We start from the raw sequence: 5636 nt of genomic DNA, 5'->3' as shown, positions 1-5636 counted from the left end.
TAGTCCACTAACCCCAAACTCTAGGATGGCCATGAGGGGAGGCAGTGTTTAAAGGGAAATGTACCCCAAAAGGTAATGTGAGGCTAAAATAACACCAGATTTGCTGGGATAAGAAGGTTTCATTGAGACCTAAGAAGTTAATTGAGACCTAAGACCTAATTGAGACCTAAGTCTTCCAGAATGTGGAGGACATCTCCTGGAAACAGGATTAAGCTGGTCCTGTGCAATCTGTGGGCAGAAGACATTTTAGAGGTGACCATTCTGACAAGCGGAGGTGTCTTCCCTCAGATGGCTTCAGGGCACATTCTCTCACTTCGTTCAGGTCTCTACTCAGATATCACCACCTCAGGTCTGTCTTCCCAACCCTGTCCTGACCCTAAGCCTGTCTCTAGTGACCTGGTCTGAACTGTCATTTCCGCCCCTCTCCATGGCCTTCACACACAGCCTGACATCACATTATAGACTGACTCCCCCAGACGATGGTCAGCTCCTCCAGGCCCTCTTGAAACAGGGCCTCGAATGTAGCAGATTGTCCATAAATATTTGTGGCCAGAAAAAAAAAGAAGGAGGAGGAAGACGTCCTACGACATAATGCTGTCTTTGGTCCTGGTGAACAAAACCCGAAGGTAAAAAATTAATTTTTAATTGTTAAAATTCAGAACTCAGCCTACTGATGGGAAAAGGCGCTGGGGGAACAGGCGATCTTCCTTTTATTTCTGAAAAGGAAGGTTTCCCTATGTGGAGCCCCAGGTGGAGGGCCATGGGGCCCCGCCCTGGGGCAGAGAGACCAGGCGAGGATGCTGAGTTCCAAACAGGCGTTCCATCCGGACAGACCCTGCCTCGGGAGGGATCTCCCCCATTATTCTGGAGCTGTTTGCTGCCTTGCATGGGGCTTTGAAGGCCTGGGCGTTCAGGAACTGTCTTGAAATTTCCCCTCTTCCAGGTCCAGGAGGTCTGTCACTTTCAGGAACTGTTGATTGTCCAGGGCTTATAAACAAAAGAACAAAGGCAAAATCGACTCACTGGAAGGGAAGGAATCTTGAAGCGAACTGAACATAAAACCTGCTTGGAATTTAAACACCCAGAGTGGTGTGCAGAAGGAACACGGTCACAAACCCCAGGGAGGGGTCCTAGAAACCAAAGAAATTCCATCCTGGTTCTCGGTCCCCGTTCGCAAGATTTTCATGGAAGGGGCGGGTCTGGGGTTCAGGGTGGCAGTTTTACTTTACGGGCTGTATGTATGACTTTTGGCAAATTCCTTCCTCTCTGCAGGACTCAGTTTCTCCTTCCGCTGAGAGAGAGATCTGGGCTTCAGCTGGGCACCTTTTTCTCTGTTCCTTCAAACCTCCTTGTCAGCGGCCTCAAAGGCTTCAGCACACAGTCTTCCTTTCCTCCCACCCCTCCGCGCCTCCTTTTCTGTTGGTAAATAAACTGTTTCCGCCTTCATGTGGAATTGCACCCCCAGAATGGGGAAGTCTCAGTCGCAGACAGCAGGGTGGGGAGGCTCTCATCACTGGCCAGACCAGCGTCTGGACCTCGGGTTACTTCCTCTACGGCACCAGGGCTAATGGGCCTGCACTTCTCGTCTCTCTCTCTCCAGAAGTAATGGTAACACTGCCTGTTTTGCCAACTCCCCTCCACGACATGTGACAGTAGGACACCCCATGGAGGAAAAGCTGCCAACAAGGGCCCTGAGTCCTTGGCGTTGGGTGAGAAGGTGGAGCTCTCCCAGTATATGACTCTGGGCCTCCCAGGGGATCCATCTCTGCTAAGCAGCATTGACTTCCTTACCGATGAAATGGAAATAAGGACTCTCACCAGCCAACTCAGGGCTTTTGTAAGAATCAGATGGGAAGATAGATTTGGAGGAAACCTTAGAATTGCTACTTAGACCCTTGGGTCTGAGACTCTCAGCTCTGACCTCCTGCCCTGTCTAACGTGCTTTCTTCACTTTGCCCATCCTGTTTGCCTCTCCAGCAATAACAAAGCAGTTCAGAGCACCGGCTCTGGAGTCAGACCGCCGGGAGTTTCATGCTGGCTCTCCTATTTACCAACTGTGTGGTCTTCGGCAAATTAACTCACCTCTCTGATCCTGTTTCCTCATCTGAAGGTGGGGATAAAACAGAACTTACATCAAGGATTGCTGTGAGATAACATACGAAAAACATCTGAGGCAGCACCTAAGATATGTTAGTTCCTGTTGTAATTAGCGTTATCTCTTTGAAGACCCCCAACCTGTTGGTGACAGCACAGCCATCACTGACAGGATCAGTGTAAAACTGAACATAACTAAGGAAACTAATAGGTATCCTGAAAACAGTCAGTTCTCAAGGTGGGGTCCCCAGACCTTTGGGAGTCCTAGAGATCTGTTCAAGGGACCCACAAAACCAAAACTATTTCCTAGATAATACTCCTTTGCCCTTTTCACTGTGTTGACATTTACACTGATGGTGTAAAAGCCATAGCAGGTGAAACTGTTGGTGTCTTTGCATGAATCAAGGTAGTGGCACCCATCTGTACAATTCATCACTGCATTCTTTACCACTAGACACTGCCAGAAAGAAAGAAAAAGAGTGTGCTTCACTTAATACCGTGTTTTATTAAGCAATAAATACTGCTAATTTTATTAAATCTTGACCCTTGAGTATACTTCTTGTTAATATTCTGTGTGACCAAATCAAGACAGGCTTAAAGAACTGCTGGACAAGGGCTGGCCCTGTGGCCAAGTGGTTAACATTCTGTGTGCTCTGCTTTGGTGGCCCAAGGTTCGTGGGTTCGGATCCAGGGTGCAGACCTACTCCACTCACCAGCCGTCCTGTGGAGGCATCCCACATACAAAGTAAAGGAAGATTGGCACAGCTGTTAGCTCAGGGCCAATCTCCCTCACAAAAAACAAACGAACAAACAAACAAACAAAATGAATGAGGTGAGCCTGTCACTTCAAGGAAAATCACTACCCACGTTTGTTGCCAATAATAAAATTCAAGCTTTCAAGTGAATTTTGGAAAATTTATATCTGCTACCATGAGCTTGTCAGCTTCCCAAAACTTAAAGGTTTTTCTAATGAAATTGATGGTAATATTAGCGAATGTGATTTTTTTGATATTATGGGATGAAATGTGTCCACATTTAGAAGATCAGCATAACTCAGTGAACTAATGTCCAATGCATGACATTACAAAATCATGCCTGGGTAAAAGAGCCATTTAAAGTTAGACCAATGGGGGGCTGGCCCCGTGGCCGAGTGGTTAAGTTCGCGCGCTCTGATGCAGGCGGCCCAGTGTTTCGTTGGTTCGAATCCTGGGCGCGGACATGGCACTGCTCGTCAGACCACGCTGAGGCAGCATCCCGCATACCACAACTGGAAGAACCCACAACGAGAAATATACAACTATGTACTGGGGGGCTTTGGGGAGAAAAAGGAAAAAATAAAATCTTTAAAAAAAAATAAATAAATAAAGTTAGACCAATGGAGTGTATGTAATAAAATATGAAAAGTTCATTGTTATGGTCCCAGAGTCCACATTGCAACTACCACTTGTCAAGTTTAAAGTAGTATCAAAGAAGAATACCCACAATGTCTGAAAAGACCATTAAAATATTCCTCCATTTTCCAACTATGCTTCTCAGCAAGACCAAGCTTTGTTTATACACTTCAACAAAACTGCACATTGCAACATTGTGATTAAATGCAAAATCGGATATGAGGATCAAGTTGTCTTCTAAGTCAGATGTTAAAAAGATATGCAAAGATATAAAACAATGCCATCTTTCTCAATATTATGTTTTGTTTTTAAAAATTTTTCATAAAGAGAGACCTGCCCGGCAACGTAGTGGTTGAGTTTAGATGCTCCGTTTCGACAGTCTGGGATTTGCAGGTTCAGATCCCAGGCAGTGACCTACACACTGCTCATCAAGCCATGCTGTGGTGGTGTCCCACATACGAAATAGAGGAAGACTGGCACAGATGTTAGCTGAGGGACAATCTTCCTCAAGCAAAAAGAGGAAGATTGGCAACAGATGTTAGGTCAGGACCAATCTTCCTCACCAAAACAAAAAAAATTTCATAAAGATATGTTAATTATGTTAACATGTAATGGATTTACTTTTGTTACTTTTAAGTAAATTAATAAATCAATATTTTAAAAACGTGTTTTAATTTCTTATATGGTAAATATTTATAGATATACTCTATATAAACAAAATTATTTGTAGTCCTCAGTCATTTTTTTTTTTAAGAGAGTAAAGAGATCTAAGATCAAGGAGTTTTAGAATCACTGCTATATCAATGTTTGAGAGAGGCGGGCAGAGAGTAAAGAGAAGGTCCATATGCCGAGCATAGGAAGTGATATCCTGTTGCTCTCTGCCCATCAGTCCACACCAGGAACACTCTGGAGCATCCTGTCTAACTCTGACCACCACACCATGTCCCCCAAAGACCAGTGGCAATAACTGGGTAAATTTACCCTGGAGAAAAGCAAAAATAAACACGAAAACTAATCTTATGGAATCAGAATAGCTTCTTCAAACCTCTGAAAGCTTGTCAGACAAAAGTTAAAGCAAAGGGCAGTATAAGAATGGCCCCAAATGTGTATTTTGCTACACTAGAATTATTTTTTTTCTGTTTTCTTCTCTAATTGTTCTTTCTATCCTACAATGTTGTTCTGGTTTCTTCTCTTTTTCTCTTTCTTTTTCTAGCTTTTCTTCTTTCTCTCACTCTCTCCTCTTTCTTGCCTTCCCTGCTTTTCATTAATCTTCTCACTTAATTATCCACAATATATAACAAATATATTTTTATTATTTTTTTCAAAGAGTTTTATCTTGCCTTCCTTAAAAAGGTGAGTGTGAGAAGAAAAAGAAGAAGAGGAGGACAGAAGAAGAAGGAGGAGAAGGAGGACGATCAGGGGAAGAAGAGAAAGGAGAATACAAAATAATAATCTGCTTTTCTTTCCCCTCTGTAGCCTGATGCACTGAATAAGAAAGAGGTTTAAATGTGAGTAACTCCCAGTGTAGGAGCAAGAACATCTGTTCCCAGCGTGGAGAGCAGGAGGACTGTGTAAGGCTGAGCCCTGGGCTTTGGGTGTTATTTATCTCAGTGTCATCAGAGAGAAAGAAAAAGTCACAAAACAGTAAGTGTGAACGTTTTGCAGGCAATGCAAGGGAAATAGAATAGAGAGTTCTTCAAAAGAAGAAGTAACAAAAGATTCCTCTTCTAGAAAAGGACCTTAAGGAAATAATCTAAGATATAGACATAAAATTATCCACAAGAATTTTTGTCACAATATCATTTAAAATAATGAAGAATTGAAATACCCTAAACATTCAACAATAAATGAATAGTTAAATCATTTCTGGGACACTCAGGCAACAGACTATAAAGCAACCAATAAAAAACAATTAATAGAGAAATACTTAATGGCATGAGAAATACTCACTAGATAATGTTAAAATTTTTTGAAATAATCAAAATATCAAATGACTTTTGGTATTTATTCAGTGTCATTTAATTGAGCTGTTGCCTGGACTATAGCAAATACTGGGCATTCAGTGGTGGACATCGTCCCTGCCTTTCTGCAGCTTAAATTCAAAGAAGAAATACAGATTTTAAACAATTAATTATACAAATAATGATTACA

General features: G+C 42.5%; 1 long non-coding RNA gene across 1 annotated transcript; it reads left to right on the top strand.

Moving 5' to 3' along the window:
• Nucleotides 1-210: 210 nt before the first annotated feature.
• LOC139075075 (uncharacterized) lies at nucleotides 211-2637 on the top strand. Its single transcript, XR_011525114.1, has 4 exons — nucleotides 211-349; nucleotides 445-626; nucleotides 944-1422; nucleotides 1601-2637. It is a non-coding gene; the product is annotated as an uncharacterized lncRNA (long non-coding RNA).
• The last annotated feature ends 2999 nt before the right edge of the window (nucleotides 2638-5636 follow it).

Source organism: Equus przewalskii, chromosome 13 (genome assembly GCF_037783145.1).
Source record: "Equus przewalskii isolate Varuska chromosome 13, EquPr2, whole genome shotgun sequence".
In the NCBI taxonomy this organism is placed as follows: domain Eukaryota; kingdom Metazoa; phylum Chordata; class Mammalia; order Perissodactyla; family Equidae; genus Equus; species Equus przewalskii.
Note: the sequence above shows the minus strand (reverse complement) of the source record. Positions and strands in the feature narration are given on the sequence as shown.